This window comes from Schistocerca piceifrons, chromosome 2, assembly GCF_021461385.2.
Source record: "Schistocerca piceifrons isolate TAMUIC-IGC-003096 chromosome 2, iqSchPice1.1, whole genome shotgun sequence".
Classification (NCBI taxonomy): domain Eukaryota; kingdom Metazoa; phylum Arthropoda; class Insecta; order Orthoptera; family Acrididae; genus Schistocerca; species Schistocerca piceifrons.
Window position 1 is genome coordinate 636,774,096 of NC_060139.1, and position 23,587 is coordinate 636,797,682.

Here is a 23,587-nt window from a genome sequence, read left to right on the forward strand (position 1 = left end):
ATTATAAGTTTAATCGACTGAGAGAAGTGTATACGTAAGAAGCTTCCACAATTCATACCATTCTTGTCTTAGAGTCTTCACTTGTGTGTGAATGTGGTGCTAAATGTTCGAGCGAGTAACTTGTGTAACTTGTCACAGCGTTATAGAGTGCCAACGGCAAAATTTCGCACACAATGCTGAAACATTTTGTCCTTTAATCCGTGTTTGTTGCACGTTTTGAATAAATACAATATACGCAACAGGTATCATCGCAATTTTTTATGTATTGGTTACAAATAGCATCAGTTCAAAAAATAGAAGCTTGGTGACAAATATTTATTTACGTATCATGCGGATTTGGTGCTGATTTTAGATGAGAGTATTATTAGTGAACTGTTTACAGATTTAGTTTTAGTGTCCCGAATATTTACAGAACCTATGAATTGGAGATTCTGAAACGCTTTCATAGTGTTTGTACCACGCTAAATGACATCCGCACACGGATGAGTATCTCTCAGTTGCTCTCAACCTGTCTCTTTGTGTATGTACTTAAGACAGTAACACGTGTCAGAATCGTTGTGTATCTCTCACACGCTCGTCTACAAACTGAGTAGTATCACGCTTGCATGTAAGTGGTCGCAGACAAATAGCTCTACGTTGATTTAGATCCTACATTTTAAGTAATCTACAACTATCACTAGAAGGAACGACCTTCATGCTTGAAGAGTAGAATATTGTCGAAATGCTTCAAGTGTAGTTTGTATTAGTATTAAATGCAGTATACGAGGGTTGTCCAGAATGCAAGTTCTGATCGGTAGCTAAATGGAAACCACTGTGAAAATCAGAAACATTTCATTTGCAAGAGTTAGCTACACTTTCCAGATATTCTCGCCGCCCCGACTTCGACATTTGTTGGAGCGTTATACCAAATTTCCAACACCATTGTCATAGAAGGCAGCCGCCTGTGCTTTCTAATAATTCTCTACACTGGTCTGTAGCGCGAAGCTTGCGCATAAGAGGTGTCTTCGTATCCAGCGTTCAATGTGAACGGAGATGATACTGAGGACGAGCCATTTAGCGCTTTATTGTGAGTGATAGAACACTTCCCATCGAAAATGTTGCTGGAGCGTCTTCATTGTCCCTGCAGAATGCGGCTGAGGAGTGCCATGAAGAAGGAAGTGCATGGCAGTTGTGTTAGGTAGGCTGTATTCATTAAGGTGAAGCCTCACAGCAGGCCCTCCTACTTGGTGGGAGACACCGTTATTATAGGCACCTTTACTCGCTCACAGTGCTCTCACAACTGAAAAGAGCGTCTTGATGGGTTCAAAGGTCATACTAGAGACAGTACCCAACACAACTCTGCAAAGCTTCATCAGGTTTTCACTGTGGTGTCCATTTCGCAACCGATCGGAACTTACTTTCTGGACAACCCTCATATAAACGTGTCATGTAAGTGTGTTCACGTTACAGGTAGTTACTGCAGACAAATAGACTTTTGAGGTGTGTCAGAACCCCTAGGTCTAGCACTCACCACCTTGATGTCTCAACAAACAAGTAACTTCGTGGTAATATGAACAAAGCTGAATACATTCTTCAGTCGACAGAATGTAGTCTAGTGGACAATACTCTAAAAGTATTTCGTTGTACCATATTATCAAAGATTTTCGGACTGGAACCTGTCACCTAAGAAACTAACTATTGCAAGTACCAATACCAAAATTCTAGTTTGAACAGAAGTGTACACAGCAGTATCCCAGAATAGTACACAATATGCAGTCATCCAAAGATAACACTAGGAACAGGGAGTTGATCGAAACGTTTAACAGGAAACAGGAAAATTCATACACACACACACACACACACACCCACACCCACACCCACACACACACACACATATATATATATATATATATATATATATATATATATATATATATATGTATGTATGTATGTATGTGTGTGTGTGTGTGTGTGTGTGTGTGTACAAGTGTGAATTTTCCAGCTTCCTGTTAAAGGTTTCAATCAACCCCCTGTTCCTAGTATTTACTTAGGATGACTGCCTATTGTGTACTGTTTTGGGATACTGCTATGATTTTAACCTTTAACAGGAAGCAGGAACATTCACAGTACTACATACCATATGTAGTATGTACAACTGTACAACGAACTAAGAACTCTTAGTTCGAATTTGATACACTTAGATCGCTTGTGCTTAAAGAACAAAGATATTAAAAATAATCTTAAATTTACTCGACTCACACACACACACACACACACACACACACACACACACACACACACATATATATATATATATATATATATATATATATATATATATATATATATACAACTGTGGATGAATATGCGAGAAATACGTCTTCGGAAGAAGTGGAGAAGCTGTAGCAACAAACGGAAATATTCAATATTAGAACTACGAAATGAATCATCTGTAAATTAATATGAAGGAAAGCACACAGGCAGTTCTAGATCTTGATAAATATTTTAGTGTTTTTTTGTGGTCGTGAATTTCAGGCACGTGTGTCGCTGAGTCAAGTTTGAAAGCTCCCAAATATTCCGATCATGTGGAAGGTGGGGCAACTGTAAACTTAAAGGTTGGGAAAACTACGTGTTACCACAGGCAGTCTTGCGTTGTACTACTGAAATTTTTACCGACGACTCTCTCTAGAAAGGTAGTCCGACTGAAGAAGTACATCACTCATCTTGGGGATAAACACATTATAATTTTTGAGACTGTCTTCAATGACGCAGTGAACCACGACTGTCGCGGTACGTGTCTAGTTCTAGTCAACAATATCGCGTCAAGGTATCCAGCTTCATTAGGTAGATGGTCACTTGAAAGATGAACTAAAATATTTAGTTCGAATTTTATACACTTAGATCGCTTGTCTTTAAAGAACAAAGATATAAAAAATCTTAAATTTATTCGACTGATTAAAAATGTTTGGAGAAATCGTTTTCTGTATGTAACCATGTAATCCCAATAAAGAAGGCATAAATCAGCCCTGGTGAATAGGTAAGAGGGGCATTAAATAAGTAATGCACCATATTTCTTTTCATGGTGAATTTCAGTTGAAAAAATGTGAAATTTGCTGTGGGACAACGTGAAATTTTCCCACTTCAGCTACCGTAGCTTCATGAGGTTTCGGTGGTTGGCGGCACTATACGTACCTTTCTAAATGGCGTCTGTAACAGTGTGCGTTCCAAGCAGATGGCTGTCGATGAATTTCTTTTTGTGGAAATCAAAGCGTTGCAGATATTCACAGGCGCTTGCAGAATGTCTGCGGAGACCTGGCCGTGAACAAAAGCACGGTGAATTGTTGGACGAAGCGTCTGTCATCATCGCAACAAGCTTGCTCAAACAGGGTCCGATCTACCGCGTGCTGGGCGGCTGCACATAGCTGTGACTCCTGCAATGTTGGATCGTGCGGACACCCTCATTCGAGGTAATCATCGGATCACAATGAAACATCTAGTTACTCAACTGGACGCCGCTGACACATTCGTCCACCAATTGGGGGTAGTCAGAGGTGTGTGCCCGCTTGATTTCGCGGTGCCTAACAGAAGACCATAAAGAGCAACGAAGGACTGTGTGCGGTATTGCTTGCGCGTTACGAGGCTGATGGTGACAACTTTTTGTCGTACACTGTCGCAGCGATCAGCATGGATTCATCACTTCATCACATCTGACCGGAAACAAAACGGCAGTCCATGTAATGGAGCCACATCTACCCTCCCCGGAAGTAAAGTTCAAAACGAGGCACTCAGCCGGTAAAGTCATGACGACGGCCTTCCGGCACACTATTTAATGTCCTCTCCCATAGTGCAAAGATGAAGTAAGTTGTGCTACCCTCAGAAAACTGAAACAGGGACCTCAGCGTGTTAGTCGCCACAAAAATGCAAACAAACTTCTCCATGACAACGCAAAGCTTCACGCAAGTCTCCGAACCCGAGAGAACTTTACGAAACTTAGTTTGACTGTTCTTCTTCATCCAGTCTACAGGCTGGATCTCACACATTCGAAGTTCCCTTTCGCCCAATGAAGGATGCTGTCCGCCGGCAGTAGTGCGTGGAAGCTTGGGGGGGGGGGGGGGGATATTACCGCAGCAAAACGTCTACAGGTAGAGTGGTACCACGAGGGCATACAGGTCTCCCCAGTTAACTGCCTCAATGCCGTCGCATTTTACGGAATTATGTTGAAAAACAGGGTTTTGTAGCCAGATTAATGAGGAATTGTATAGCGTGTTGAAACCCCTAATAAAACCAAACTGCTCTCAGAGAAAAACGTATTGCATTACTTACTGAACGTTCATCGTACTATTGCGAGAATGCTGCTAAAATGTAGGTAAACTCTTGCTTCAATATAGGTAAAAAAGAAATCTATAGTGAGAAGTTATCGGCCACTATGTCTATGCGTGAAGTCTATCTCATCACTCTAAATGGAGACAGTTCAGTCTGACTAGGTTAACTTATTTCTTCTCAATGTGACCTTTTTTATTTCTTTATTTCAACTTTCTACCTGAATTACTTACTTTAACTCTTATGTTAGTATTTTCCGTTAAGAAAGAAAAATATATCATAAAAAAGGCAAACTTTAACAATTTTCGTGTGAGTTTCAATTACAAATCAAGCTTTCAAAGCGAACTTATCTCATTTGAGCTTTCCATTCACATCCTCTACTTGACCCTTTAAAGTCAGATATAAATCATAAGTTTCTTCGTCTTATTTCCGTTTCGTGTCTAACCACATTCAGGACTCCACTTCGTATATGTAACGATGTAACATCAGCAGGTTCGTATAAACGTGATGTATCAGCCACCAGCCTTCAAGTAATTACAAATGTTATTTTCTCCCCCGCTAACTCCGCTAATCTCCCTTTTGGTACACGAGAAATCACTTACATGAGAAAGGAACGAGAGCAGAGCAAGGGCGAATTGTTCTGTATTCGTAATTCACGAGCCAATCACTGCAGAGTAAATTAGCAGAGCAATGACTACGCTGTTTGCATTCGTAGACAATGAGGGCACGCCTAATTGCGTGATTACTGCAGCGGCACTAACAGCTCTGCGCAGTGCTGCCTGGGCACACACGTACGCGCCAGAACAGCTTCCGATTTGAACAACGGCGATTCACACAAGCGAGAAAGGCATTCCTTTCAGGGGCCGCTGGCGGCGATAGAGCAGGTGGTACGCCAGCGCATCCGGTGTCGTTCAATCGCATTGTAAGGTATTGTTAATGGACGACATTTCATCAGGACAGGAAACAGAACGTTACAAAAGTGACACTCTAGAATATCGTTATGCGACTAATTTTCGGTATCGTCAAGACAGAAGTAGGCCATTATTACAGATGAACAATGATGCTAGCAAAATTACAGACCAGTTTTCTTGACATTAGTTTTCTGCAAGATTCCAGACCATATTCTGATTTCGAATATAATAAATTTCGCAGTGACCGAAAAGCATGCGTCCACGAACAAGCACTGTTTTGGGAAGCATCAAAATGGTTCAAATGGCTCTGAGCACTATGGGACTTAACTACTTAAGAACTACTTAAACCTAAACTACTTAAACCTAAACTACTTAAACCTAAATAACTACTTAAACCTAAATAGAACTACTTAAACCTAAATAACCTAAGGACATCACACAACACCCAGTCATCACGAGGCAGAGAAAATCCCTAACCCCGCCGGGAATCGATACCGGGTACCCGGGAGCAGGAAGCGAGAACGCAACCTCACGACCACGAGCTGCGGACTGGGAAGCATCGTTGGCTCCAAGCAGCCCACCATTTTCTCACACGATATACTGCGAACTGAGGGTAAGGGCAATACACAGATTCCATATTTCTAAATTTCCGATCACTATTTTTCACGATTCTCAGCTGCACTCTGTTAACGGAGGTACGAGCTTGTGGAATTAGTTTGAGATGTGTGAGTCGCTCGAAGTCTTCTTTATTGATGGAGCCCAGTATGTTGTCCTCGACGGTAAGTATACTTTAGAGACAAAGGTATCGCCGGACCCACCAGGGAAGTGTGTTAGGGTCGCTATTACTTTTGTAAGGTGTCAGGCAAATACAACACCTTCCATGAAAACCCTGACATGTTAAGAAAATCCAGTAGTATGTCACATAGCTCCGAATAAATCGGGACAATAAATTAACCAAAGTAATACGAGTAACGAGTGGGCAAATGGCATACCACTGACTAACACAAGAATGCCTAAATGCATGTCATACCTTCCCACCGTGAGACAGATGCAGTTCCGAGGGGAGAAACGAGAACAGAAGCCGAGAGCAGAACCGTGTTAAGCTAGAAGGCCCTACGATAAGGGACGGACACCCACGTTTCCAGCTAACCGACAGGACCACCCCCCAGCCGAGGTTAAAAGCCAGAGCCCTTTAGAAGAACAGTATAGATCTTACGATAACACTAAAAGGGCCACACTAGCTGCAAGTTTTAGCGGGAGACTTTTTCGCGTTTCTGTTATGTTGCAAACTTTAAAAACATTGCCCCACCACGAAAAGTATTTCTCATTGGATAGACAGAATTTTTGCAGGCGAACCTTAAGGTTAACATTGAGACCCCGATTGGTCAGATGAAAACACAGCCAGACAGTTTTTTTTTAACCAACTTCGGTAAATTGTAGTTAGGAGAAGTTAGAAAGAGTTGCTTCCGATACGGCGAGGTGCGGGGAGCTGTGCAGTCCGCCGCCCCCCGACGAACACAGACAAGGTAATGAATGCACGCGATGCCGCATTTTTGAGCGCACAAGGCTTCACTCAGAACTGCAGCAGTCTCATCTGTTACTTCCCCTTTTTATGTAATACTAGTGTCGATCGTCAGTTAAATCTCATGGTGTTCACATTTGCCACTTGAAGTAAAAATCTGAAACACGATGATTTTTCTGTTATATAATTATTGAGAAGCCACATCAGCCATTGTGATTTACGACAAGATAGATAAGTAATTATAGTTAATTGAGGGTCACTTTAGACCATTTTGATAGTTTTCTCTTTTGTGAAACTTAATTTAAACCTAGATTATAGATGTGATATGGCATAGATCATCCTTCGATCCATTGTAGAACTTGGAAACCCACTCAGGGAATATTCGTTCACATTTTTGTTGAACGAGTTGGTTTTTATCATCCTGTATTAAAACATTTCCTTATATCAACAGTGCAATTTATAAACAATGTTTTGTGAGTAGAATGAAATTTCCAATGGTAAACTTAACTGCTTTTTCGACATTATTTTACCAGATAACTAAAAATAGGAAAGCCTTGAACCCCTTCCACTAAGTTTAGTTAGTATTAAGATTCCTTTACAGGGAGTGCAGTGGAGCTAATGCTGAAATCATTAAGTATTTGGTTATATCATCGCTAGTCTCATTGAACTCTTCTGAACTCTACATGTCATGTGTGGTCTGGAGTCTCCTTCCCAGCAACAGGTCCCAGGTTCAAACTAGTCAATTCCCTAAAAAAACACGCTCAGAGCGTCGTTGTGCGAAAGTGGTAGGGAGACACGACTTAGAACCACAGACAACACGCAGAATGTTAGAGAATGGCGAACCTGACAGGATGGTAAAATACCTTGATTGAATGTCGACCACATGCCTAACTAGGTCAGAAAAATGTCCTGTTGAAAAATTTTCGTACTAAAAATTTTTTTTTGAAAGGCATAAATAGTTGAAAACAGTAGCTGCGGCGATAGATAGTAATAAAGTATTCAATAGAAAGTGAGACATTCTAGCAGAGACAATAGCATAATTAAGTTATGAATTTTAATATTGTTAGAATTAAGTTTTCTTCTCACTGCAAGCGCACAGGTGGCGGATACATCGATGACAAGTTGGTTCTGACCCAACAAGTAAGTGAATGGATTGTCAGTCCTGGGTTATAATAAGTGTCAAGTCGTTTGTGCAAAAAGTTTATGAGACGCGTGAGGTCGTATGAGCGCATGTTGACGCGAAGTAGGGCGCGTGAATTGCTTTTAAAACAGAAAATAAGGGATTCGGAAAGATTAGCAATGGCAGATCGAGCCCTTGACCGAATTGAGGTAGAGACCCAACATGAAGATGGACAGAGAATAGGCCGGCCGCGGTGGTCTGGGGTTCTAGGCGCGCAGTCCGGAACCGCGCGACTGCTACGGTCGCAGGTTCGAATCCTGCCTCGGGCATGGATGTGTGTGATGTCCTTAGGTTAGTTAGGTTTAAGTAGTTCTAAGTTCTAGGGAATTGATGACCACAGTAGTTAAGTCCCATAGTGCTCAGAGCCACTTGAACCATTTGACAGAGAATAGAGGACAGTACAACAGACGATGCAGCATCGCGAGAAATAGGACATATAAAGCACCATAACGAGGATAATATACGTCAAGGCTTACGTCAAGGCTTAGAAAACACCATACGACAGATGAGCAGGAAAGTATAGAGACAGTCGATGAGGATTCTAACTTGCATCTTGAATACGTAGAACTCATAGTACAAGTAATCAGAGCTCCCTCACCACAGAGTACAAGGAATGCGAGCAGAAACGTGTCACAGCACAGTTCAATGCGATCGGTTGCGAACCAACCCATGTGCGAAAACACAGAGCGTAGGAGGTCGGAAGAAAACCAATAGGACCCACCAATCTGGCAGAATTATTACACCAAAGTACGGAAACCATGACAAGGCAAAATAAAGACATAGCGAACCAAATTCAAATTCAGAATGCAGAAACCACGAGACCGATGCGTGAGGTTAAAGATCAAAACAAAAAAAGTTCTGTTACACCTAAATCATATTGAAGAAGAGGCAAAAGAATCTCTAAAAGTGATAGGAAACTTAATAACAGGTCACAATCAATTGAGAACAGACATTGACAAGGTACAAGTGGACGTATAAACATTGCGTAATGACATTCAGTATGAGATCAAAACTTTACGTAACAACACCCAGGGAGAAGTCAAGAAACTAGAGAAACAGATAAACTTAATTACTAGACAAGCAGCAGGTACAGCGCGTGAAATTGTTAAAACAGTGTGTTACACAAACGTATCACAAAATCAGCGCTGAAAAGATATGATAACCGCATAGTCAAAATAGAAGCGCAAACGAAGCGACAATTTCAGAAATTGCGAACAGAGTTGTTGCAAACCATTGAAGAGCGTAGTGAACAGGATCGAACAAGCACTGAGTCTGCAACCACATCCGTATCTGTAACAGCACCGGAAAAACAAGCAATTAATGAAGATATTAGGCATTTGCGATTCCAATCACAGGCGGAAAGTAACATACGTGAAATCAGACAGCCTGCACAACAACAAACACGTTTCGAAATTCTTGATGAACAAACGGCATCACAAACACATGCGGAACCACAAATGTATGTTTCAAGACAGTTTGGATCGTGCAATGAAGCAGCAAGGTTAGCCAGACAAGCTAGCGAACCAATACCTGACAATGGAAAGCCAGATCGCGAAGAGTACAGTGCAATGCATTCAGCTACACGTTCACGACCGATGGAAGAAAATTATTGCGTACCACTCCAACGATACTACGCAAGGGTAGGCAACAGTTACAGTGGACAATATCCAATGGATCTACCGCAATCGGAAAGAACGACGGGAGAAATGATCAGAAACAAAAGTGGCGAAGAATCGCGAATTTCATATGGAACTATGAAGAAGTACGACAACGATCATTTCCTCACAGTCAGAAAATTTCAACGCTTTCGAGAAGGAAACTCATTACATCCACGAACTTTTATTGATCAATTCCGAGTAGGATTACCAGAACACTGGACGCTAGCACACAAATTAGACTTTATATGTGCACACATGTCAGGAACAGTCGCAGAAACCATGAAGAATGTCGCAGCGTGATGCCGATTGTACGAAGATTTCAGAGAGAAGTTTCTCTCACGATATTGGTCAAGCCAAGCACAGAACAGAGTGAAGTACAAATTATTACAGAACCCATATTTTGAAAATTCGGGTGAGAAGAGTCCCGTGAAATTTTTAGAATTAATGGCAAAGAAAAATGAATGCTTAGATGTACCATACAGTGACGGAGAGTTGATTAAATTATGCGCGATGAAGTTACCATTGAAATACCAGCAATCATTAGTAGGTCGCGGAGGCAATGTCGTCGAAGCATTTAAAGGTATTCTAAGGGAACTAGAGTTCATATTTTCGGAAGATGATGCAAGAAAAAGACGAAGCGCACGTGAAAACGAAAGCAAAAAGCAGTGGAATCCACAAGACACAGTACGAAGAAACAATAATTACGAACCACGTGATAACTTCGCACCAAGAATCGACAATAGATTTCAACAAAGAACCGGTTATGGATTTAGAAGAGAAAATGGCAATAACTATAACTCACCCAGGAACGGCAACAACTATTACAGAGGGAATAACGACAACCGGAACGGGTACTGGAGAACCAGTAGACCGACAAATTATCAACAAAGAAACCACTATCAACAAGCTGAACAAGAAAAGAAAATACAGATAGAAGAGGTGGAGGTAAGAGCACCAACCCCCAAAAACGTTCGAATTGATAGCTAAGCGCCCATGCCAAAAAAGAATGACGCACCGTCCCAGGGCAATTGCAGCACCTTGAACAGAGAAGAAAATACCTTATTACGAGAAGAGAAGAAGGAAGAAACAAATCCGCAGGGATCAGATGAAAACGAAGACAGGAAAATAAGAATATCGTGTTGGGACGAAATTAATTGTTAGAATACTGACGAGGAAGATGAGTTACCAGAGGCATGCACAACGAATGTAGGGGGAAAGGACGAAGTAATGAGTATTGCAGAGCTATTTGAGATGGAAACCAGGGTAAGCGAATTCAATGAGGATAATGCGCAGTCGTCAGAAGTTTAAAATAAGTTACTAGTCGGCACACAACCGAACGGATATAATGAAGGAAGTTATGAAGCGATAATTAGAGCATTTAAATGCGATTATGTGGAAGTAGCGACGAAGAAGGAGAAGATAGACGAGGATGAGGAAAAAGTAGAAGATGTTGAAGAAGGCGTAAATGAAGGTAGAAATAGAGAAGAGGAAATAAAAGAGAGAGAAGTAGCAGTCGAAGCTTATCCTACAGAAAGTTCAAATTCACAAGGGAAATTCCTGAAAAGACACATGTATGATTCACTGGAGGATTCGTTGATGCAAGAGGAAGAAGAACAGAACCAACCCTTTCAATCTCAACCAATTGTGAACGCCATGGTAAAGCATATCCCAGCCAATGTTGTAATTGATAGCGGCAGTGAACTGACTGCGATCTCAGAAAATTTATTCATGCAGTGTAATGCCAATGAGGAATTACCAGTTCTGAAAACACGTAAGATTAAAGTAAGAGGTCATATTAGAAACAATGCTGCGGAAGTTACGAGACAAGCAAGGTTAACTCTTTCGTGTCAAGGTCAAAAGATCGAAGCCAACTTCGTGATTATACCTAAACTAACTGTAGATTTGATTATAGGTGCAGATTTTTTAAATGAGAGACGAGCGATAATACACTCCTGGAAATTGAAATAAGAACACCGTGAATTCATTGTCCCAGGAAGGCGAAACTTTATTGACACATTCCTGGGGTCAGATACATCACATGATCACACTGACAGAACCACAGGCACATAGACACAGGCAACAGAGCATGCACAATGTCGGCACTAGTACAGTGTATATCCACCTTTCGCAGCAATGCAGGCTGCTATTCTCCCATGGAGACGATCGTAGAGATGCTGGATGTAGTCCTGTGGAACGGCTTGCCATGCCATTTCCACCTGGCGCCTCAGTTGGACCAGCGTTCGTGCTGGACGTGCAGACCGCGTGAGACGACGCTTCATCCAGTCCCAAACATGCTCAATGGGGGACAGATCCGGAGATCTTGCTGGCCAGAGTAGTTGACTTACACCTTCTAGAGCACGTTGGGTGGCACGGGATACATGCGGACGTGCATTGTCCTGTTGGAACAGCAAGTTCCCTTGCCGGTCTAGGAATGGTAGAACGATGAGTTCGATGACGGTTTGGATGTACCGTGCACTATTCAGTGTCCCCTCGACGATCACCAGTGGCGTACGGCCAGTGTAGGAGATCGCTCCCCACACCATGATGCCGGGTGTTGGCCCTGTGTGCCTCGGTCGTATGCAGTCCTAATTGTGGCGCTCACCTGCACGGCGCCAAACACGCATACGACCATCATTGGCACCAAGGCAGAAGCGACTCTCATCGCTGAAGACGACACGTCTCCATTCGTCCCTCCATTCACGCCTGTCGCGACACCACTGGAGGCGGGCTGCACGATGTTGGGGCGTGAGCGGAAGACGGCCTAACGGTGTGCGGGACCGTAGCCCAGCTTCATGGAGACGGTTGCGAATGGTCCTCGCCGATACCCCTGGAGCAACAGTGTCCCTAATTTGCTGGGAAGTGGCGGTGCGGTCCCCTAAGGCACTGCGTAGGATCCTACAGTCTTGGCGTGCATCCGTGCGTCGCTGCGGTCCGGTCCCAGGTCGACGGGCACGTGCACCTTCCGCCGACCACTGGCGACAACATCGATGTACTGTGGAGACCTCACGCCCCACGTGTTGAGCAATTCGGCGGTACGTCCACCCGGCCTCCCGCATGCCCACTATACACCCTCGCTCAAAGTCCGTCAACTGCACATACGGTTCACGTCCACGCTGTCGCGGCATGCTACCAGTGTTAAAGACTGCGATGGAGCTCCGTATGCCACGGCAAACTGGCTGACACTGACGGCGGCGGTGCACAAATGCTGCGCAGCTAGCGCCGTTCGACGGCCAACACCGCGGTTCCTGGTGTGTCCGCTGTGCCGTGCGTATGATCATTGCTTGTACAGCCCTCTCGCAGTGTCCGGAGCAAGTATGGTGGGTCTGACACACCGGTGTCAATGTGTTCTTTTTTCCATTTCCAGGAGTGTATATATGGGGAAAGGTAGCGTAACATTCAGGAATGTCACACTTCTCTTTGAGCAAAAGCTAAAATTAGAAGAAATACCAGTTATAAACAAACAATTAAGAATGACGTGAGATAAAGCGGATGAAGAATTAGAATGGTATGCACAAAAGTGGGAATCGCCTCAACTCATGTTAGAAGTCCATAAAGAAATCGACGAAAAATTGCAAGAAGTTCAAGGTATTTCGGAACACAGTAAAAGAGAATTAGTGGGTATTTTACGAGATAAAGCAGAGATATTTTGACCTAAGACTGGCAGTATTAAACACTTTCAGTACAGGTTGGAAGATTAATTTTATTACTGGTAAATAATCGGCACAAATTTCAAGGTTATGTTGCTGATAAGATCGTCAGGAGAAAGAAGACTGAAGAGAGAGGAAGGTGGGAAAAAGAAAGTAGTTTCAATAAAAACAAAAACAAAAATAACACCAATAGTACCATAGATTAAGGTGAAGGGATATAATGTAGATAGTCTAACAGCATGAAGTACTAAAATGCTATACACCACAACATTACACAAAAATAAAAAACGAATTTGAGGATTCTTGTAGAAGTTATGACTCAAAATATCTTAGAATTGTAACATGGAAAGGGCGCCAAAATTTTTAAAGATTTTTAAGAAGGCGTAAAACAATGTAGGTAGTAGACATATGTTAGATGATTATAAGTAAAACTTTTTGTAAGAACCATCGTAAAAACTCCAGCAAGGTCGAGATGCAACGACCCACAAGTTGCAACACGATAAGTATCAAGAAAGGAAAGGACATAATTAGCAAGACACGATTCCTACAAGGCAGAAGCGTCGAGAGAAGGGAAAGGACAGCGAGACCAACAGAGGGCCCTTGTAGAGTGGGCAGTAAATCCAGTAAATCTGCTGAACCACAGGGTTGCGGAACCCTGCTGGGACAGAACACGGAAACCTGCAGAGACACGACAGTATACCGAACGCCAAGAGGGTCTTGGGACCCAGTGGAGCGAGCTAAAAACGGCCCAACGAGAAGACCGCTTGGGCAAGCCACCACTGGCAAAAAATATTTCTAAAAGTCACAATACTGCTATGAAACATCACGCTGATGCACGAAACTGAAGAAAACTTCCACAAAGTAAAAATGGCACGCCCAGCAATTTATCTAACTGTTACTTAAGAGGAGAACTTCAAAGCAACTAGTTATCAATAATTATTTCCATATCCTGCCCAGAGAAGAACCAAGAAGCAAGTAAGAAGCAGAGGAAAAGCAGGAAGAATAGAAGTTGAAGATTCGCAAGATTGAGACCAAGAAAGAAGATGGGTGAAGAATAGACGACATACCTTCCCAAATCCCTATCCTATTGTAAACTAGTCGTCTGCGAAATATTACAACAAAAACGATCGCTTTCAGTGACACATAACGATGACTTTCACGCATACAAAGCCAGTAAACCACGAGATTCTGCACTCACAGCTCCATTCCATTACGGGACCTCTACAACAGCAACACACTGTTACAAAGCCAACAAGGAATGGCGAACAAAGCTGTACATCAAATACTTGCCCACATCCATCTCGCTCAAGTCCATCACCTGCGTGCAAAAACATTCGCCATCCTCATGCTTAAACATTCATAGGATTGTGTGAATGTGTGAAATCAAATTATGTGATGCAGGAATTGTGCAAAAGAAACGTGTGAAAAACTAATTAAGTTAAGCACACCAGACAGTTAACAAACTAGAAAATAACAGTCATCGACTATGGACTTAAGTAAAAAATAGACTGTCGATAAAAATAAGTCACTAGTTCTGAAATGGACAGTACATAAAGAACAAAAGTAAGGCATAATAAACAGTAAAACTATATACCACTTATTTTCTCCTCATAGAAATAAAAGGATAACTGTATTTTACTTATTTTCTCCTTACAAAAACAAGAATAAAAAATTATCTAGTTGGATGTTTTCCCTTTTTTTAACATTTGTACCATTTGTTAGGATAATATCTCAATACTTGTGTATGCATATTTCTTTGTCACAGCAATTCTTGGAAATAATTCTTATTTGTTAGTGTAACAATGTTGAAATGAGTGTCTAGAAACAAAAACATTTACTTGTACATGATATTTAGAAAATGTGTTAGGAATAGATTTTACTTAATTACTACATTTATACAAAATATTTCTAAGAAAATCGATGTGAAAGACTCCTCAATTTCGATAACAAACTTCTTAAAAAACAAACTTCCCACTTAAATGAAGAAAGAAAATAATTAAAAATTAATAATAATAATAATAATGATATAAAATATTCTTCTCTTGTCAATATAAACATTTTTTTTTAATTGATGTGGAAGAATATAAAAATATAATTTAGTAATACAAACTAGCATAGAACCAGAATAACGTGGCTGAACATAAGGCAACAAAATTTAGATAAAGGAATAATTTTTGACAGACTTAGACAACGATTCAATCATTGCCTAAATTCAGTGCAAAACCTAAGTTCGAAGGATGGTGATACGTACAGTGTCAAGCAAATCCAACACCTCCCATGAAAACCCTGACATGATAAGCAAATCCAGTAGTATGTCCGAATAAATCATGACATTAAATTAACCAAAGTAATACGAGTGATGAGTGAGCAAATGGAATACCACAGACTAACACAAGAATACCTAAATGCATGTCATACCTTCCCACCATGAGACAGACGCAGTTCCGAGGGGAGAAACGAGAACAGAAGCCGAGAGCAGAACTGTGTTAAGCTAGAAGTCCCTACGATAAGGGACGGACCCCCACGTCGCCAGCTAACCGACAGGACCACCCCCCAGCTCAGGTTAAAACCTAGAGCCCTCCAGAAGAACAGTATAGATCTTACGATAACACTAAAAGGACCACACCACCTGCAAGTCTTAGTGTGAGACTTTTTCGCATCTCTGTTACGTTGCAGACGTTAAAAACATTGGCTCACCACCAAAAGTAACCGACAGGACCACACCCCAGCACATGTTAAAAGATAGAGCCCTCCAGAATAACAGTATAGATCTTACGATAACACTAAAAGGGCCACACTAGCTGCAAGTTTTAGCGGGAGACTTTTTCGCGTTTCTGTTATGTTGCCAACTTTAAAAGCATTGCCCCACCACGAAAAGTACAACGTTTCTCATTGGATAGAAAAATTTTTGTAGGCAGGGCTTAAGGTTAACATTGAGACCCTGATTGGTCAGATGAAAACTCAGCCAGACAGTTTTATTTTTTAACCAACTTCGGTAAATTGTATTAAGGAGAAGTTAGAAAGAGTTGCTTCCGATACGGCGAGGTGCGGGGAGCTGTGCAGGCCGCCGCCCCCCAACGAACACCGGCAAGGTAATGAACGCACGTGACGCCGCATTTTTGAGCGCATAAAGCTTCACTCAGAACTGCAGAAGTCTCATCTGTTACATCCCCTTTTTACGTAATACTAGTGTCGGTCGTCAGTTAAATCTCATGGTGTTCACATTTACCACTTGAAGTAAAAATCTGAAACGCAATGATTTTTCTGTTATATAATTACTGAGAAACCACATCAGCCACTGTAATTTACGACAAGATAGATAAGTTCGTTTTCTAAAAGCGATTTGCACTTGCCGTGGAGAAACACTCACATCCGGGCGGCTCATTTCGTGTCTCCTGTTAAATAAAGCGAGGTTGAAATTGAAACAGATAACGCAAGCTACACACGATGCCCGTCTGCAAATCGTGGGTGTCCTCATAACCAGCACAGTATCAAACTGAGTAGTACTAGAGAGTTCTTTTTGAAATGAAAAACGTGAAAAAGCAGTAACATAGAAAAATATAATTTTTTTTCTTATCAGAAACGTGTGTCAATATTAAAAGCGTGTAAGATAAGCTAATCGCACATGTGCTGCTATTAACTGGTCGAGTTCCGATTCTGCTGCAGCTGAGTTGAACGAAGATAGCTGTGACGAAAGTTTATTTGGGAAATTCGCTGTTGACGGCATCACACGGCAATTTGTTGCATCAGCGGTTACCAGGAATTAACGGGCAGGCAAAGAAAGCAGAGAAGTTTCCTGTTTAGAAAACCCAGCAAATGCAAGATTTCAATTACTAGAGACTTTCAGTTCTGGAGAAGTGAAAGCAGACGATCTTCGGCTGAAATTGAGATGTAACATTCACTAGCTCGTGATTATGGATGTACCGGGCGAAATACTGAGGAGGCGCAAAGGTCAACCATTCTGAGAAGAAGGCTGCTAAGGAAGTGGAAGAAGCTGTCCCGCGGCAAGGCAAAAGTTAAATGAACTCATAACGATCCCATAGACAGCGCTGTAAGAAGTTTCTCGTGAAGTTAAGAGTACACTTCGATCTATAGAGCTATCAAACAACTCGAGGAAATTATCACCACGTTCAAAATTAACTGAAGATATCGTCTTGCCCACAAAAACGTTAAAAAAGTGAGAAAAGGAGAAAGCATCATTTTATAAAACTTACAGTGGACGCCTCAGAAAATGTAATTAATTTTACCAACTTTACTGAAGGAGAGCTAAATTTTTCTGAGTCGTCCTACAACCGTGGGAATTGTCTTTGCGTGATCCATCTGTAACTAAAGTGAGGGAAACACCACGTTTTACTGCTACCTTTTGTGTGTACTGCAGAATGTCTCCTTGGATTAACAACCACTGATCGCAAGCGAAGAGAGACGACTGCTTCAGGAGATGGGATGTTGTAGGTGACACAAACACAAAAAAGAAATGAGGAAGCACTATATTCTTGAGGGTCCAGGTAGCACGGACAGAATGAAATAAGTTACTGAACACATATTATTCTTACTGAATCTTCTGGAACAATTGTATTCTAACAGGGCATTTTTTGCACAGGAGCTCCAGCTAGGAATTCCTACACATCACCAGTGAATATCTCTCCTTCAGGGATCTAACGACTCTGTTGAAGTCAGCTCTTGACTTCTCCTGATTTCTGGGTCATTCTCCTGTTCCTCCTACGCAGCTAATGCAGTTTTCAGCAATCTCTCAAAACGAATGAAAATCGTTCCCCACCCCTACTAGATGATGATGACAGTATGAACAAAAGAATCTATGGACACTGTCTTGTGGAAATGGGGAGAAAACACTGACTATAACGGACATTCAGAAAAAAGGTTTCGTAAAAGAACTAAGAGTTTCACAGATAAGCTGGGAAAGGAAAGGTCATTATGAATCAAAATAAAGAGGTACAACCAAACTACTTGCTGTGAGTGCTCTATAAGGAGATAAAATATGACGAATCCACAGCCTACTATGAAACTCTTCTGAAACCAAGATGTGCAGTGAAATAGAAACTAATATTGTGGATTTAGTCCTATACTCTCTGTAGCGGGCACTTTGAAGAAACTACCATGAACAACAACTCAAAGGCAAATGTCCCAGGGTCGAGTCACGGTGCGGCACGCTGTTAGTCTTCTAGTAAGAGTGAACTAGTATGCCTGTTAACTGTCTTGTATATCAAAAATACGTAATAATTTGCTTAGAAAAGTAATGCACAAATTTTACTGGACACGAAAGAATTCTCAGATTATTAATAGACTGTGTTATGGGAAACAACAGGAAAGTCTAGTAAGAGTCATAAATGTTTACAGAGCGTATGCCAAAAGTTTCAACCACATCCTTGTAATGTCTCACTATATTCCAACTGGAATAACGCGAAATGCAACTCGAAAACTAAACAAGAATACGTAGGGTGTAAAGTTTAGTTACTTGGAAAAGAAATTAGTAAAGGCTTCCTTCGAAGTTGATTAACAATGGAAAGGGAACAATTAAGTACGAAGGACTACATTAGATATGATTGCCCAACATCTAGGGCGTAATGAAAAGATTGAGACAGAACAACAGGATAAAAAAAAACCGCAACTGATGGAATTTGTAAGGAGTTATTTACGTACCGGAGACTGTTGCTTCATTTTGTAACTGCTCCAGCTTTTTAATATATTTTGGAACCAACAGATTAACCTGAATACTGGAAGACAGACGGTAACAAAATTTACAAGAACAATAAAGAATTAAATCTAGTTTGCATAATCTGCAAACCACAAGGGGAGGAAACACTAGTTACCTCTTCGCATATTGTGAAACAGTCGTGTAATAGAAAAGTGCATTCAGCTATTGATGTTCTACATCTACATCTACATCTACATACACATACACAACAATCCACCATACGGTGCGTGGTGGAGGGTACCTCGTACCACAACTAGCATCTTCTCTCCCTGTTCCACTTCCAAACAGAAAGAGGGAAAAATGACTGCCTATATGCCTCTGTACGAGCCCTAATCTCTCTTATCTTATCTTTGTGGTCTTTCCGCGAAATGTAAGTTGGCGGCAGTAAAATCGTACTGCAGTCAGCCTCAAATGCTGGTTCTCAAAATTTCCTTAGTAGCGATTCACGAAAAGAACCCCTCCTTTCCTCTAAAGACTTCCACCCGGGTTCCTGAAGCATTTCCCTAACACTCGCGTGATGATCAAACCTACCAGTAACAAATCTAGCAGCCCGCGTCTGAATTGCTTCTATGTCCTCCCTCAATCCCACCTGATAGGGATCCCACTCCCTCGAGCAGTACTAAAGAATTGGTCGTATTAGTGTTTTATAAACGGTCTCCTTTACAGATGAACCACATCTTCCCAAAATTCTACCAATGAACCGAAGACGACTATCCGCCTTCCCCACAACTGTCGTTACATGCTTGTCCCATTTCATATCGCTCTACAAACTTACGCACAAATATTTAATCGACGTGACTGTGTCAAGCGCTAAACTACTATAGGAGTATTCAAACATTACAGGATTCTTTTTCCTATTCATCTGCATTAATTTACACTTATCTATATTTAGAGTTTGCTGTCGTTCATTACACCAACCAGAAATCCTGTCCAAGTCATCTTGTATCCTCCTACAGCGACTCAACGACGACACCTTCCCGTACCCCACAGCATCATCAGCAAACAGCCGCACATTGCTATCCACCCTATCCAAAAGATTATGTATGTAGATAGAAAACAACAGCGGACCTACCACACTTCCCTGGGGCACTCCAGATGATACCCTCACCTCCGATGAACACTCACCATCGAGGACAACGTACTGGAGTTCTATTACTTAAGAAGTCTTCGAGCCACTCACATACTTGGGAACCAAACCCATATGCTCGTACCTTAGTTAGGAGTCTGCAGTGTGGCACCGAGTCAAACGCTTTCCGGAAGTCAAGGAATATGGGATCCGTCTGATACCCTTCATCAATGGTTTCCAAGATATCATGTGAAAAGAGGGCGAGTTGCATTTCGCAGGAGCGATGCTTTCTAAAGCCGTGCTGATGCATGGACAGCAACTTCTTTGTCTCAAGGAAATTAATTATATTCGAATTGAGAATATGTTCGAGAATCCTACAAGAAACCGATATTAAGGATATTGGTCTTTAATTTTGAAGATCCGTCCTTCTGCCCTTCTTATATACAGGCGTCACCTGCGCTTTTTTCCAGTCGCTCGGGACTTTACGTTGGCAAGTGATTCGCGATAAATGCAAGCTAAGTAAGGAGCCGATGCAGTAGGGTACTCTCTGTAAAACCGAATTGGGATCCCATCAGGACCTGGCGATCCAATTATTTTCAACCCATTCAGCTGCTTCATAACCCCAGGGATGTCTATCACTATGTCCTCCATACGGGAATCTGTACGAGACTCAAACGGCGGTAAGTTTGTACGATCCACCTGCGTGAAAGATTTCTCAAATGTTAAATTTAAAATTTCAGCTTTCGTTTTGCTGTCCTCCGTTGCCAGACCAGACTGATCAATGAGTGACTGGATGGAAGCCTTGGACCCGCTTACCGATTTTATGTAAGACCAGAGTTTCCTTGGGTTTTCAGCAAGATCTTTTGCTAAGGTATGACGGTGGTAGTGGTTGAATGCTTCGCGCATCGCTCCTTTTACAGCAGCACGAATTTCTACTATCTTTTGCCTGTCCTCATTCTCCCGACTTTTCTTGTACCGCCAGTGCAACTGCCTTTGCTTCCTGAACATTCTCCGAATTGCGCTGTTAAAACCACGGTGGGTCTTTTCCGTCCGTAACCCACTTTTTCGGCACACACTTGTCCAATGCGTGATTTACCCATAGTTCTTCCACGTCCATCGTACCGGAAAAAAATGAAGTCGATTCATTTACTAAATGGGATGCTATCAACTGCTTATCTGTTCTTTCTAGTAAGAATACTCTCCTAGCCTTCTTGACCGACTTTTTAACTTTCGTAACCATAGTCATAATGACAACATCATGATCACTAATCCATGTCTCAACACTGATACCGTCGATGAGGTCTGGTCTGTTCGTGGCTACCAGATCTACAATATTTCCATTACGCGTTGGCTGTCGATTTAGCTGCTCAAGACAGTTTTCGGATAATGTGTTCAAAAGTAATTCACACGATGGCTTGTCTGTACCACCTGTAATGAATCCATAGACATCCGAGTCTATACTAGGTAGGTTGAAGTCACCTCCGACTAATATAGCATGCTGCGGGTACTTCTGCGATACAGAATGTAGACTCCCTTTGAATGATTCTAGAACTGTGACGGTGGAACCTGGTGGCCGGTAATAGCACCCCGCAATTAACTTTATTTCCCCTGGCCCTACTTCGACCTCAGTAGACACAATATTTTGGTCAACTGCAATGGAGACACCACCTCCTACAGTGTATAATCTGTCTTTCAGATAGACGTTCCAACCCTCGGTAAATATTTCAGAACTTTCTATCTCAGGGTCCAGCCAGGTCCGAGAATAATTTGCGTACCACACGCTTCCTGGAGGGCAGTACGTTCTGGAACATTATTGCGAACATTCTGAAAATTTACTGCTAACATATTGATAGCTGAAGTATCTATACACTGAGCGCGTCCTCATTTACCTGCCTGCACGTCAACTGGTGAGTGTTCATTAGGACACCTCGCACTACTGCCTAGCCTTAAACCCCCATGTGCACGCCACAAGTACTCTGCTACCCGAGTAGCCGTTTCCTTTGTGTAGCGCAAGTCTAGAAAGCTGCAGCCAAGACCGTCACAGAGGCGACGAAGCCTCTGGTTCAGATCATCCACTCGGCTCCAAAGGACCCCGATTCACTCTGGGAACGATGCTGCAAATAGAGAGCTCTGCTTGCACCCCGCGTGCCAAGCCAGCGGTCTTCGCCAAATCCGCCAGCCGCCTGTACGAACTGAGGATCGCCTCAGAACCCAAGCGACAGGCATCATTGGTGCCGACGTGAGCAACTACTTGCAGACGACTGCACCCCGTACACTCGATAGCCGCAGGCAAGGCCGCCTCCACATCTTGGATCAGGCCCCCGGCAGACAAACCGAGTGCACGTTGGATTTCTTTCCTGCCCTGTACGCTATTTCCCTAAGGGGCTCCGTCACCCACCTAAAGTCGGAGTTCCCAATAACCAGGAAGCCTTTGCCCCCGTGTGCCTGCTCGGCCCTCCTGACGGAGCGGCCACCTGCCCACTGACAGGACGAACGGGTGAGGTCAGCCGGACAGCCTCCATATTGATCCTCCGTCTCGAGCGAGGCGAACGAGTTGCTGTTCGCCACTCACCCTGAGGTGAGGGCTGCCCCAACACGCCGGGTACACTTGAAGGTGCCTCGGCTGCTGAGTCAGCGGACGCAGCAAGCGACGCGCCAGACCATCCGCCGTCGCTGCACCTCGAGGCAGCAACCTGAAGGTGGCTGACCGTGGCCAACAGCACGCTCAGCTGCTCGCGAACCGCGACCAGTTCTTCCTGCGCCCGCACACAGCACGCACACACCCTTTCCATCCTACTGCTAATATCTAACGACTCCGCGAATGTATACTCTACAGTTATCAATATGCAATATTATTTCTCTCAAATACGAGAATACGCAAGGATTGCATGTAATTAAATATGCAAGCGCACAAATAGTCGGAAAGAAATGAAGAATCAAACTGCAAAACAAATATGAAAGCTAAATATGCGACTCGCTACTGAACTGCTGCTGCACTGATACTTCACCAGCGGCAGCTCAAGGCTCACTGTTACGTGGATGTTGCACTTTTCACTTATTTGGGAAAACATTTGTGCGATCTAGACTGTTTCTCTAAGTACAATTTTAAAGTTTTACCTGTCGCTAGACGGATGTTGCACTTTTCACTTATTTGAGAAAACATTTGTGCGATCTAGACTGTTTCTCTAAGTACAATTTTAAAGTTTTACCTGTCGCTAGACAATTCTATTATTATTCGGGGCCGGCAGAAGTGGCCGTGCGGTTAAAGGCGCTGCAGTCTGGAACCGCAAGACCGCTACGGTCGCAGGTTTGAACCCTGCCTTGGGCATGGATGTTTGTGATGACCTTAGGTTAGTTAGGTTTAACTAGTTCTAAGTTCTAGGGGACTAATGACCTCAGCAGTTGAGTCCCATAGTGCTCAGAGCCATTTGAACCATTTTTTTGTTATTCAGGAGTGTGTCTAGGGTTATCCAGAATCTAAGAGCGAAATACAATGAAATAAATTACTGACGATTTTTAATTCCTTCCAATAACTTATGGAAAACCATCGAGCAATTAGCCAAAACCCACTTTTAAAATTCATAGATTCAG